The sequence below is a fragment of the Lathamus discolor genome, chromosome 2 (genome assembly GCF_037157495.1).
Source record: "Lathamus discolor isolate bLatDis1 chromosome 2, bLatDis1.hap1, whole genome shotgun sequence".
Lineage (NCBI taxonomy): Eukaryota > Metazoa > Chordata > Aves > Psittaciformes > Psittacidae > Lathamus > Lathamus discolor.
This window is the reverse complement of record NC_088885.1, coordinates 9,917,743-9,932,767: the sequence shown is the minus strand read 5'-3', so window position 1 is coordinate 9,932,767 and position 15,025 is coordinate 9,917,743. Positions and strand designations below refer to the sequence as shown.

General features: G+C 42.7%; 1 protein-coding gene across 6 annotated transcripts in view; it reads right to left on the bottom strand.

Moving 5' to 3' along the window:
* EGFR (epidermal growth factor receptor) overlaps positions 1-15,025 on the bottom strand; it is a 173,290-nt gene that overhangs the window by 54,504 nt on the left and 103,761 nt on the right. The window contains exon 1 of one of the 6 annotated variants that reach the window (XM_065665669.1): positions 13,539-13,558. The exons of the other annotated variants lie outside the window; for them this stretch is intronic. The gene's annotated coding sequence lies outside the window, so the exon portion shown is untranslated. Of the gene's footprint in view, positions 1-13,538; positions 13,559-15,025 lie in introns of those variants that run through there. 6 annotated transcript variants of the gene reach the window in all.

Sequence of the window (15,025 nt, the reverse complement as noted above, 5' to 3'; positions counted from 1 at the left end):
AGGCGTGACCAGTGCATCACTTGATGCAATAGAAAACCACAGTAGTTGGGTGCATCAGCAGGAAAATGCTGAGCAGTAGCTGTCATTAACCACTGGCAGTGCCCAGGCATGCCCAAGTGCAGTGGCCTCCGCACTAGAGGGCCCCCCTCTCCCAGCAAAGCGGGTGCTGCTGAGCACAGCTCCCACTCCCAACAGCACCAGGATGATCCGTCCAGTCATGCTTAAAATCTTCTCCAAGCTGCATTTCAGCCCATAGAATCATAGAATGGTTTGGGCTGGAAGGGACCTTAAAGATCATCTGGTTATTTATTGAAAGTGATGGCTAGAAAGTCAAGCCCCCCAGGATGTCCTCACCAGCAGACGGGGTGCTGCTGCTGGCACCCTTTGGGGAGGCTGCTGAAAACAAAACCAGGAGCTTGTGTCAGGCTTTCTCTTTTGAGCTGTTGCTTAAGGCTAATGGCCAGTCCTATCACAAGCGCAACCACCAATGAACTCAAATAATGAGCTGTTCCTATGATTTATTAGTAAGGAAAGCACAAGTATAAGGAAACTTCACATGCATTGACGGCTATGCAAATATACGCACACATATATACACAAATGATAACCAACAGTTGATACATTTTATACACACCACTTAATAAATTTTGCACATAAAACTACCCAGGCACCTTCCTCCCTTTTAAGCATCTTTTGATCAACTCATTCTGCACTGACTGTGTTATCTGAAGTATGTAACTGGGCTACTGAAAGGAAAGAGACTTTGGAAACTGCTGTGGAGGAAACTGGGGATGGTGGAAAGGCAGAGATGGTGGTGTATTTGTAACATGGGACGGAAGTACTACTATCCCACGTACGCTGGGTCCTCTAAGAGAAAGCACTGCCCACGCATGTGCTTCAGGACAGTGATGTTTGTGCTGTGTGAAACCCGTATACTGACCAAAGTAAGTCTGTCTTGTACTGTGGAAGACAACCCCAAAAGGCTGTCCATGGAAGGGGTAAAAGACCCTGGTATCAATACCAGCAGAATCCATATCCAAGTTTCCCCAAGGATAGGCCTACTGCGTGTCACAGCCTCTGGCTAAGAGTCCATGGCTGCAGCGCCCCTATCCTTCAGCTTCGTGCACCAGCATAGCTACTACATCCATCACAAAACCAGACATTTGCATCTGCCAGGCAGAGCTCTGGAACAGAAGAGTTGTCTTCATGCAGCCCCATCCACGTGAGGTTCAGGCCCTGGGAAATGGCTCAGAGAAACGCAATGGTTCTCGCCATCCAGGGTGAATTTTGTATTATTGTGTCACTGCAAGTGGTGTAAAAAGCCTGTGCAGAGCACAGCAACAAGAGGGTGAGAGACCTCCAACAGCAAGCATGGCTCGCCAAGCCTTTAATTTGGTGAGACGCGTGGCATCTCAAGATCTACACCGGGATATTTGGGAAAACGAGTGGATGACAATGGGTACGTAAGCCTGTGCTCTGTGGTCTAAAAAAATCACATTCTTCATTGTTGTTTGTTCTGGCAACATCTACAGAGCAGCAGGATTTTATAGCACAATAAAAAGAAACAGAAGATGTGTGCCCATGAAAATGTGGGACCAGTTTCTAGTTACATCAGCGCTCAGTCATTTAAAATCATTTCAAAATTAGTTAATTTGAGAAATGAGATTTAGAGGCATTAAACTATGCTGTGAACACTTTGCCACGTGGGATTTCTTAAGACACTGCACTTGCGTATTTTCATTTGTGCCTGCCAATGAAAAGAAATCACATGTTTTTCTTTATTTCTATTAAATCAAGTCTTATGTTGAAATACGCTGTGGTGCTCATACATGCACTTCTGAATCCCTTGAGGTGTAAATTCTACGTGAGTGCTCACACATTGACTCAAAAAGGGTAAGAGAAAGCACTTACATCTGATTCCAAGTAGAAGACTAAAAGCTTGCTATTACAAATTCAACACATTTCTGGTTTTTATATATATATATATCCACACACATGTATATGCAGCTCTACTAGATGACTAGACTGACATCTCTAGAGACTGTAATATATAGGGAGAACTACTGAAAACACAACAGCAACCATGCAAGTTTTGTTCACTGCCTTGAACCACGCATGCCCACCTCCACAATAACCCCATCTACTTCCGTGTGCTGTTCTGAAGTCACAGCAAATGCTGCCACCAACCACAGCGAATGCTGCATCGAGCCTCTGGGCCTGTGTTGTTGCATCACTGCACAATGCTTCCTCCAAAGCAAGGAACTGTAGCAAGTTCCAGGCTCCTATGGATTCAAGCTGGAAAGCTACAGAAAGAAAGGCCCCAAAATTCCCCAGGAGACATCTTGTCTCTTAGGAATGAGACAGCCTTCTCAAATGAGGATAAAACAAGATAAAAACTGCAGACAGGACCAAGATAAACAGTATTTGCTGCTTCAAACAATAAAGGTACTGTTATCTGTACTAATGTAGCAAACGCCCCACTAACTACAAAGAACAAGCAAAAAGCCGATAAAAAGCTTTAAGAGCTTGTCTCCAGCCACTACACATTCATGGGAATGAACGCTAAGGTTAACACTTACATGAGTGCTTCCAGCCGAAATTCGGATATTTGCACATGTTGACAAGAAAGCGAGTTAACACACGCTGCTGGGTTTGAAAAGCCTCCAATAATATTTAAGATTAAAAGGAATAGCTGAAGAGCATATTAAATGTAAATGAGCTCTGGATCACCTTCAGATCTTTATTTAAGCCTTGACTAAAACTCAGTGGAAAGACTGCTACTGAAACCAATGGGATCTGAATCAAGCTCTTATTTCACTTAATTTAACTGTGTGAAATTCCATAAATGAAGTAAATAGACTTTCTACCACCCCTTTTTCTGGAAGGCGGAGAACTGCAATTACGTTTTGAAAGCACAACTAAAAAGCCACAAAGTGATTTAACAGCACCTGGGTAAGTTTTGAAGATGGAGACCAATTTATCTTCAAAAGTCTGGGAAGAAAAAACATTGAATTTAGTTGTTGGTACTATAAATGCTGCAAGTTACAGCAAGTGGCCTGATTTGAGAGTCGGTCTTACTTAGCAATAGGGAATCGCAGCCACATTTAATGCTAGGGTTTAGTTCTGTGAAGAAATATAAACAAGTTTGAACATTTTCAAGGGTAGTTGAAATGCACAATAATGGTACGTTACATGCTGCTCAAACTGAAAACGTTCCCTCCATCTCTTGATTTGCATGGTTAACCTCTGCCATGCAACCTGAACTGGAAGGCAGGCAGCCTTCCTCATGCTCTTGCACTCTCTTCAACAAAGAAACTGCTCCATGGCTTAGTACTGAGCCTACAAATTCTGCAATCTGAACTACAGAAATATCACGTTATACCGGATAAACCTCTGCTAACGCTCTCAGACCTGTATCATCACAACACCCATTTGCACAGGTCCCTGAAAATGACATGATGGGGTTTGTCTTGTGTTTTGATTGGTTACAGAACAGGGCCCATGCACAGCTTTTATTTCTCTCTGACCTTGCCAAAACAACCCTTCCACTTCCTCCTGCAGCTTTTTCTCCAGTTAAAAGAAACATTCCTGCTTCTGTGTAAAGTATTTGAGGCCCACACATGCAATGGGCTGCACAAAAGCCTGTAAAGAAACTGTTCCTGCGGCAGACTTTTGAGGACCCCTTATTTATCTCTCATCTTTGAAAACACTAATTAAAAAAAAACCCCATATTAACAAATGGGTAAATGAAATTATTTTGTTTCCTGCAAGTTATGAAAATACAGCCTTGTCAAAGCCAATACACATCATTCTGTAACAGTCCTTTCAAGTTAAATTACTATTTCCTACACACGTTGTGAGTGGTTTAAAATTACTATGAAGATAACTGCAGCTGCTGAATTTGATTCTGCAACTCCTTTGTCCCCAGAGTTTGAGGGACAGTATTGGTTTTGTCTTCTTCATTGACCTGTTCTAAGCAACGAGGCAAGCAAAACGCCGGGCAGCTTTCTCAAGCACAAAAACCCCCCACTATATGCAAATAGGAAAATGCAGAAGACATGCAAATAAGGATTAAAAGAAAAATCTACTCTTACACAAACGCCACAAACCTGTTTTAACGCATTCCACTCCCTGGAGAAAAAGTTTCTGGAAAGAAACTGCTCCATCAGGTCAGCAAAGGGGGGAATAAAAGTCCCATCCTACATAAAAAGCTGGTGAATTAGCTACAACCTAAGCTGTAGCACAGAATGGAAAAACGTTATTGGCAGCAGTCATTTGGACTGTGCTTATCTTTGCCAAAGATGTCTTGTGAGGAAAAAAAAAGGAACATTTTACTTGTGCAGCAAGATGCATGTAGAGACATGAAAGCCTGACTGTAAAACTGATCTCATTCACTCCTGTTCCCATCTGCTCCTCTGTCTCCACAATGTTTCTTCTGCACAGATTGCACTCAAGTGCTTATTTTGGTGGATAGTGGGTTTTTTTGTAATCCGCTGGGTTTGGGGGTTTTCCCCACTCTCTGGCTAGAAATAATCAACTTTTGTCTTTTGCAACATTTCAGCATTTCGGAAACTCACTGCTGTTCACAAGTTTGGGTCCCTGGGCAGCAAAGTGATTGCCTGCTTAAGGGCAACGGGAGGGTAGGAGCGGGTGTGCAAGTCCTGCTGCACACCCACCCTTCCCCTGCGTGCATCGATGTTGTGCCAGGCACACGCAGAACAGCTCTTAGTCCTGTCCTCCACAGAGCAAGAGGGAGGACTTTCTTGTTTTCTATAAGAAACTGAAGGAAACAGGGCCAGGAAAACCCCAGTGTAAGCTCCAGCACTAGGATTACTGCTGTGGGAAATGCTTATCACACAAACACTGCTAGGATCCGTCCAAAGTACAACTACACCTGCCTAAGAAACTCATCACTCTTTGTGTCCCTGGCATTACCTTGCCTTCTATCTTTTTGTTGTGAGAAGTTTCTTTAGCAGAATTAAAATCACATCCTGGCATACTTCTGGCACACCACATTTTTCCCTAGACCACTTCTTACATGGAAATTCAAAGGAAGAAAGAACTGGTGGCATAGCAGGCCCAGAAGACACTAGAGGCAAACAATGTTAAGATTTGAGCTCCAACTGCTCTAAGGATTTGCACACTTGAATCTTTAAGCTTTCAGGGACTTTGAGTGAGTACTAAAAATATCAAAGACAAAAAATGATGCAAGGCAGGCACTTAGGAACCTCTGTTGAAAAATAAATACATGAAACAATCACACTTAGCTTTCCACAGCACGACATTAACTTCGGATCTGGCTGTGGCCACTGCACCCCAGCAAGTTTCCACAATTGCAAAACAGTCGCCTTCTGAGGAATTATCCACATCACATCCCAACCCTCCCACCCCATTGCGAAGCTGCTCCCTGCGTTAAGTATCTTCTGATAAGCCTTACTAAAACCAGAGCCACCTTATCTGGGGAAAATGGCACCTAGCAAGTTTTTAAAGCCTTGGGTCTGTTTGGCTGCCTTTGATGAAATTCCCAGTCCTCCATTGCTATCTATCTCTTCATGCAGGAGCTGCAGCAGCTCTCCTGAGCCTAGTAATTCACCTAGCTGCAAGTCATGAAATGCTACCAGCTCTGCAGAACAAAGCAGCTTTGTGTTGCCTCCATCTTCACCCCCCAAAACTTGGCAACAAATACTCATCTTGAGCAAACCAAGCTGCTTATTCCATGGGCTAGGAAATAAATTTTGCAGTGTTGAATGTGAGACTTTGCACACATTGGACTGTGTGGCCAGTCTCGGAAAAATAAAGCAGAACAATCCTCTTCCCAAAACCAGAAATTAAGGTCTGTATTACAAAACCTCAATGCCAAAGCATTTAGGTGGAGATCTTCCAAAGCAGGAATAGGATTTCAGCATGCGAATTATACAGCACACCAGTGGGAGGTAGCTACTAGCTCTGGCTTTTGAAAATCCCTCTAAGATGGATTTATACTGCTCAAACAAGCATGGAAGTTCTGCCACTGAGACACTTCTAGTGGGTTTCCAAACGTACTATTCCTCTGTGAAGGTTCATTCTGAATGAACAAAAGCACAAATTCACCCCCGAACACCAAATTATTGTCTTGATATGAGTGCTACAAGAGGCAATTTCAAAAGCCTGTCTCACTCCAAAATGAATTACCTTAGTTGTACTGGGCTGTAGTACCTTGAAGCAGCTGAGCACAACACAACCTTAAAAATAGCAGTAAAAGAGAGAAGAAGAAAGATGGGCTTAGAAGAGACAGGAACCACCTGCTGGTAGATGCATTACATCCCCACTCAGCTTACAAGCTCCCAAAAGGTTCTGTTACAGGAGTGGAGAAAACCCATGAGAAAATTGAGCTTGTGATCTGAATATGTAATGCAGCTATGGGATGTCTCTGCTGTCACCAGGTTTGCTTTTACAAGGCAGCCTCTGATAGAAGGGGTTTGTGTTTTAGCTCTCGGATCTCATAAAGAAAATTATTGAGTGCTTTCAGAGCTTTGCCAAAATAAGTTTCCATTAAAAGTCTCAAAACAGTCTATGGAAAGTTTCTGCTATACTCTACTGGACTCTCCCAATAAATGGCAAACCAGTTCATCCTCGCAAGAAAAAGGTTTGCCAGCATGCATCTATTGTGGATAATGCGCTAGTAACACAATGCAGAAAAGAAAATGTAGGTCCAATAGTAACTCCAATGTAGTTTTTAGGGTGTTGCTTTTCTCCTTGCACATTAGAACTGACAGTTCCAAGGAGGAGTACCACAACTCTTTCAACCACACTTGGCATGATGTCCTGCAGGACACTGGACACAGCAAAATACTGGCTTTCTGAAACCTCAGGATTAAGCTTGTGTTCTTGGGAGGAATTAGAATCATAGAATGGTTAGGGTTGGAAAGGACCTCAAGATCATCTAGCTCCAACCCCCCTGCCATGGACAGGGACACCTCTCACTAAACCATCCAACACAAGGCTTCATCCAACCTGGCCTTGAACACTGCCAGGGATGGAGCACTCAGCCTCCCTGGGCAACCCATTCCAGTGTCTCACCACCCTAACAGGAAAGAATTTCCTCCTTATATCCAATCTAAACTTCCCCTGTTTAAGTTTTAACCCATTACCCCTTGTCCTGTCACTACAGTCCCTGACAAACAGTCCCTCCCCAGCATCCCTATAGGCCCCCTTCAGGTACTGGAAGGCTGCTATGAGGTCTCCACGCAGCCTTCTCTTCTCCAGGCTGAACAGCCCCAACTTCCTCAGTCTGTCTTCATACGGGAGGTGCTCCAGTCCCCTGATCATCCTCGTGACCTCCTCTGGACTTGTTCCAGCAGTTCCATGTCCTTTCTATGTTGAGGACACCAGAACTGCACACAATGCTCCAGGTGAGGTCTCACAAGAGCAGAGTAGAGGGGCAGGATCACCTCCTTCGACCTGCTGGTCACACTCCTTTTGATGCAGCCCAGGATACAGTTGGCTTTCTGGGCTGCGAGCGCACACTGCAGCCGGCTCATGTTCATTTTCTCATCGACCAGCACCCCCAAGTCCTTCTCTGCAGGGCCGCTCTGAATCTCTTCTTTGCCCAGTCTGTAGCTGTGCCTGGGATTGCTCCAACCCAGGTGTAGGACCTTGCACTTTTCATGGTTGAACTTCATAAGGTTGGCATCAGCCCACCTCACAAGCGTGTCAAGGTCCCTCTGGATGGCATCCCTTCCCTCCAGCATATCAACCGGACCACACAGCTTGGTGTCATCGGCAAACTTGCTGAGGGCGCACTCAATCCCACTGTCCATGTCAGCGATGAAGATGTTAAACAAGACCGGTCCCAACACTGATCCCTGAGGGACACCACTCGTTACCGGTCTCCAGCCAGAGAATTAATCCTACCCAGAACTGTGCAGGTGTTCATAAATAGTAAACGCATTCTTACCTGCACCTAATAACACGGGTCTTCAAGCATGCAAAATTGTCTGCTCTTCTTTTTCCATTTAGTTGAGTTTATTTCAAAATCTGGCTGTCCATCAGCAAAGTAAAATACATTTTACACTTCGAGAACACAAACCTCATAAGGTGGAAAATCTGTGCTGGTCTAGATCAATGACCGTGTAAAGATCATGTTGCTGAAGCTCTGGTGGCAATACTGCCGCTTTTGAAACTTCTGCCTTAAAGCCTTACTCCATTCTTTTTGGTTTCAATCTCTTTTTTAGATCCAAACTTGCCTGTAAGTAATTAAATCCTATACCACAGAATTGGATGGCTATCTCTTAATCAAAAGCTTCTCACTGCGGTCATTATGTGAAAATGTATAGAGAGACAACAGGATTTCAGAAGCAGTGAATAAATGCACACGTCTCTCAGACAGGACACTGGAAACTCATTTTTTGCATGTATTTTAGTAGAAGGATGTTATTAGGTTTCTGTGGTTATTACTGCAAAAGTGTATTATGTAGCATCTCCCTGAGAGTCCCTGGACTGTTTTCATGCCCATGAAAGGTAAATAATGAAAAACAGACACTCGTTAGACAGAGGTCTGTACCCCATCTCCCTTAGAAATACTGTAGGTGCCTGCACATTGAGCAATGCTGGAAACCACTGGTATGCATAACTGCATTCCAAATGTACTGTGAACTCCTTCAAAGCAAATCCTTCCACTGCCTTCACCCTCCACGGCATTGCACACACACACATATATATAAAATATATGTATTAAGTGGTCTCTTGAAGCCACTATAAGTTTATCTTAACTTAAAAGTGAAACTAAACCTGCAGTTCTTGGGCTTAGAAGGCAAGTATAAATTCTCATTTCATAGACAAAGAGAATACACATGCCTAATTATGATTAAAAATACAAAAGTGAATGTAGGGAATAACAACTTAGTTGTTAGAATGACAGCCCTGCTCCCTTTAGCCATCACAAGCCCCTGGAGTCCCTACTCACTGACCCCATTAATAATCCCCATGAAGGCACATGGCTGCTTAGCTACTGCTGTTGCACTGTGACAGTCCCACTCCACCACGGTACCTCCACTCCTGTGGAGTTCAGTTGGCCAGAAAGAAAGCATGTTTTACTGTCAAAAAGACATTGTTAGTCACTTCGGCTTCACCAGACGGTGCTCTATATCCAATTTTAACACATGTTTTTTTCAGGAAACACATGCATGAGGAGACGGCAGAGGCAAGACTGATCTTCATTTTGTAACAGTGGAAATCAGCAATAGGTGAACAAGCTATTTACACCTTCTTGAGATGATCTAAATATATGTATATATATGTGTGTATATATATATATGTATTCCCCCCACCTCCCTTAGAGACTGCAGTTCTTTCAGGGTAAAAAAAGTTTCTGCCTCACCCTATTAACCCAGTGCCAAAAAGGAAATAGTGCAGTAACTACATCCTGATCCTGCCTCCCATTCTTAACATGAAGCTTCCCACATGAAGAAGCTGGAAGGCACCTGAATGCACAGAACCTGATTTGACCCCAGCACGGACAATTCACAGGGACCCCCAGCGTGGTTCCTGGAGGCAGGCAGTACACCCTGAAGAGCATACCCCTTCTTCCCCAGAGGGTCCCAGCTCACCCAAAGCTCTGCTCCAGCAGCCAGGGCAGACATTCCTTAGGGCTGCCCTAGGGCAGACAGGCGGTATGAGCACTGCACAGTGAGCTCTCCCCACAGCACGCACAGTCACCCATAACGTCTTGGGTGCTAATGTGCAGACCCCTTAACAAGCAAACACTCCCAATCATGCACGCCCTTACATGAGCCTCCCCACGGAGCTGCTGTCATTTCTTCCCCTCTTCGTTTCAATGAATGCATGTCATCAGCTTTAATTTATACAGAGCAATTAAAGTTCCAGATCAGATGCATAAACACCCCTCTAACTGCATAATGAAAATCCCGATGTTGAAGACACAGTGGGCTAAGAAGTGCTCTGGATCAGCTCAAAAAGAACCGAGCTTAATGTATTTTATAGCTATATACGATACTAGCACATATACTGCTGTGAGTGAAAACCAATGCTGTCTTGATTTCCACAGGAGTTTATCATCACATCCCCCAGACACTGTAACTATTTCCTTGCTGTGACATGAAAAGCTTCCTTCCTTGTGCATCAATTGCTTGGAAGAAAAGGAGGGAGGAAACTACAGGGTGGTTTTTTTACATTCCCCTAGGATGAACATCTGAATTAGTGCAATAATTATGTCTTAGCACTAGTACGTAACAGTGTGTCCTTAAATGAAAGTAGTCAGCATACTTACCAGTGACTTAAAAATGTACTTTATCCTCTATGGCACAATACCATGACTCAAAACAAAGCTTGAATTCCTCAGCCAGTGTTTTTGCCTCTAGGGTCATGCGCCTGCCTTTATTATGAAAAAAATAAAAGCGTTTTGTTTGGGAGTTTTCGGGGAAAAGTACAGGATCTTCTTTAGTTCTGTTATGAGATTATATATTTACCACTGAACACATGCTACAAATACATGACAGAGCAATAAAGACAATTTAATAGCCTGGGAACCTCTTGCTCAAGAGAGCTAAGAGGTTAAAAGTTACAGCATAAGCTTATGATATGGCTTTGACGTATAACATATGCTTCCCGAGTGCCTTCTAATTGCAGGAAATGTTTCAATTTCACAATCTCACAAATATTCCTGAAGACTCTGAGGTATTTCTCAAAGTGATTCACTGACATGGGATTTAAAAAATAGATGTTTCCTCCGACCACCTTAGCACCGAGTGCCTTAACGAATGCATACTTTAAGTTGTATTTCTGGTATCGAGGTATTACCCCGCCTGGAAGGGCTGAAAGTGATGTTACATGCAAAGTGCTGCACGCAGAGGAAGAGATCACCCATAGGACAAACAAATACAAAGTCCAACTGTATGTCAAATCTGCACAATTCCCACCAACTCCCTGCCAGTAAGGCTCAATCCCTGCCTCGGCAAGGGCAGAAAACTCACGTCTCTCCTTACCGACTGACTACTGCTGAATCACCCTTACCAGGGAAGAGGAAGTAACAGACACAGTTGCTTTCAGAGGTCTTATCGACATGAACGCTTGCTAGAGCCTTTGCAGGCAACAGGGAGAGATAAGCATACCCAGAGAACTATTCACCCCCTCTGCATAGGATACCATGTTCCCTTTTTGCAGAGAAAGATTTCAGTAGAGACATAATGTAAGTCATATTTCACTACAACCATCTGGGTTATAATGAGACCTAACTTGCCTGTGATTTATTAATTTGCGAAGAATTAGTAGATTAATAGGAATGAATGACAACAGTGAGAGCTATAAGCAAATCACTTCTCCACTGCAACCTATAGGGTCATACAATGTTCCTGTAGGTTCCCTTGTGTAATGCTCAGCTCTGTCATGCCACCCCCCCTCTGGAAACACACGTGGCTCTCTGCGCCTCTTGGGATGTTGCTCCAGACCTTCATCCCTTTGCCATTTATGAATTTTGTTTCCAAATGTTCAACCTAAGCTCAGCCCTTATGTTTCAGACTATTTGTATAAATTAAGCTAGCATTGGTCTTTATATTGAAGTAGCTCATTCTCCAGTCTGGTATTATCTTTTTCAATGCACATACCAAGTCCCAGATTAATTGGATTTATTCAATTAGCCAGACTCAGACCTGTCTCATAAACCACTGTATTTTCCCTTATTTTCCTTTTATTATATCTCTTCCAGTTAATATCCATCTCCCATTAAGCTGGGGACCAGATCTGTACACAGTATTCCTGAGGAAGACTTAGCACTGCATTGTAAATGGTATTAGTGCCTTACCCCTACTGGGACCTTCTGCACAGTGAATTGTTATTTTCTGCATATACACAAGGGCTCCACTGTTCTTACAGCTTAAAGCAGAGTCAGTATGAACTTCTGGGCTTTGTGCAACTTTATCTAACTTTCGTTCCATTCCTTAGCATCCTTCAATTCTACTTATATGCCATTCAGATCTTTCTCTTTATTCTCAGCATCTCTTAGCTCTCTGCCATGAAGCATCACTAGGACAAGCTCAGGTAGCCCGCTAAGATCCTTAATGATAATATTTAATTAGACATGTCCCAGAAACAACTCTTAAGGACACCAAGTAGACACCTGTCTCCAGAGCTTTTTCTGATACAATCTGTTGTGTCTTCCTTAATCAGTTCTTCATCCAAATTTAAACTCTTCCACTACACTTCATCTCTTTCAAGATAAGTAAACTTCCACCGTTTCATGATTTTACTTGGGTTACTGAAGTCTAAGTAAGTAATTATCTCTATAAAATAAAAGCAAAAGCATCTCAACAAGAAAGACTACCTGGTAGGACTGATCTTTGCTAACGCAACTAAAGCTTTTGACTATGTACTTTAATATTCCTCTCCTTGAAAACACTTTCTGAAGCTGAACATGGTCTCAAAGGCAGAATGAAGGTTCTGTAGCTCTGTGGTTTTCTTCATTCCTTGAAAATATGGGAACCTCATTTTATTTCATAGCCATATAGAATCATGATTGCCTGATGGCACGTTAAATTGCATGCTTTTTAAATAAAACATTTATTACTTCTTCTAAACTATACATAATAGGAGCTTGATCCAGGTGTGCTGTGACCAGGGAGTGATGGGAAAACTGGAGATGACACTGAAGATAGAAACTTGTGAAATTCCATGAAGAATTACATTCCTGCAGACACTCTCCTGGCCATGCCTCTTTCACTGTACATTTAAACATGCTGTGTGTCTCCAGTATCATATAACACATTTCATGGTGACAAAATCCAAACCTGATACAATTTGGAGCTAAGCTCTGATTCATTTCCTTCTTAATCAATGCAACTTTCTGATGTTCACACCCTTTGTGGAGAAATAAGGAAGGTTAGTCTTTTAAATCAAAGTTAAATTCTAAGGGCAAATATGATTTTAAAAGAGCACAGCAGACAAGTCGTATCTGCGTCCCTGAGGCTCGATGAGCTGTACCAGATAAATTACCTGCCTGCAATGCCTCAGAACATACTCAGTGCTGCCTCCTGTACACCTTTGTAAAGCTCTGTTTACTTACCTGTCACTGTTTGGCTAACCATTAACTACAATTAACCTGACTTTTTTTCTTTCCCCCAAACAACCCAAATATTTATCAGAAAACCAAAACTTATCCAGTAAGCCAAATGCAAATGTTGTCTCAGGCAAGGTCAGAGAGGTTGGGGGAGCAATAGAGTGTACTGCCACATGCAGTAGTTTGTTCATTACTGCTGGTTGCAAATTAGAGAGAGATAAGTGGAAGATCGGACCCAAAATTTTCTGCTCATTATTGCCTTCTCAAAAAGTATTCTTTGCACTCTGCTATGTAACCTACTTCCACGTTTCACAGAAGGAAAAAAAAGCTGTTTTCAAGACTGGTTGACAAAACCGGTTTAAAAGTCACTTGCAATGCTATGGCCAACTATGGGGTTTGTCTTTCCTACTGGCTGCTTCTGAGCGGCAAAGTATATCTGGAACGCAATGGATGACACATCCTACCAACAACTTCTGCATCCTTTACTGACCTCTTGCTGGTACCTCTGCTTGCTCTAACGTGGGTGACGGCTTCTGTTCACTTCTCGGCGTCCCCAGGACAGATACACAGGGCTGTGACACTTACCTCTCTGAGACACTGCCCTCCCATTCAGTTAATACTTCAGATCATGAGAAATTGCAGGAGGAGAACCCAAATTTTATACTAATAGTGGCAAAAGTAGCCCCGGCTATGGTGAAATAAAAATAAGTAAAAAAACCACCACAACAACAACAAAAACACACACACACACACACACACAAAAAAAAAAACTTTAAAATGTATCATATCCTCCTGGAAACTATGCTAAGGCACAAAGAACGATGTTAGGAAGAAATTCATCCCTGTGAGGGTGCTGTGGTGCTGGCACAAGGTGCCCAGAAAAGCTGTGGCTGCCCCATCCCTGACAGTGCTCAAGGCCAGGTTGGATGGGGCTTGGATCAACTTACTAGACCCTAGGAAGGTATCCCTGCCCATCCCTGCATTCGTGGAGCTGGATGATATTTAAGGTCCCTTCCACTCCAAACCCTTCAATGGTTCTATGATACAGTAAGTGCCTGCAGATGAATCTTATTCCCATCTTTCTCAGAGGGTGGAGGTGTTTCACAGGTATTGCGGACATCTAGGCTGAGAGCTCAGCCTGTATAAAACGTTTCACTTTTCCCAGACGGTGCTCTTATTTGAGGATGTTTATGAAACCAGGCTGCCAAATCTGTGATTTCACAAACTTTTCCACAGGGATAACATAAACAGTGAGCAGTGATTTATCTGTAGCATCGAGCTGCGTTAAAAAGGGGATGTGAAAAAAAATGTGTGTTTGAACGTATTCTCTGAGGAAGGAGGAAAGCTCATACACGTATATAAAATGAACCACATGCCCCAGACTACAGAATTGAGCTTTTTTGTGTGTGTGTTTTCTGAAAATCCATGTCTATTCGATGAACTGAAAGAAATTACAAACTTAAAAGTCTGCTTTGTTAACTGAATTAACCCTTCCTTACCTCTTACAAAAGCAGATTTATGAGATTCGTACAACAGATCATTAATAATGTTCTCCGTAACCCATTCAGCTTCCAGTCTTCCTTTTGAACTAGCAGATGATGGGTTTCTCAGGGACAATCAGATTTTGCTCTCAGTTACATCCGCATCAAAACAGAAGCAATGCCACTGACTCAGGAAAAATTATTCCAGATTTACATCTGTCTCATGGAAAACACCAAGTAGGAACAGTTTAAAGATGATCTGGTTAATTCAATCCAAATTCATCATCCTTTTAAAAGTTAGGAGCAAGAAGAAAAACTAGTCTTACTGTGTTAGTCTCATTGCCATAAATCACTATAAAATTCCCTTCAGTTCCAGATGAATGTGCACATATACTGTAGCAGAGTAGCTATGGCAGAAAGGAGAATAACTTTCTTAACTTAGATAAATGGCTAATGTGGAGTTCTGATTAAACGGTCTTTCCAGTAAGAAGTTATC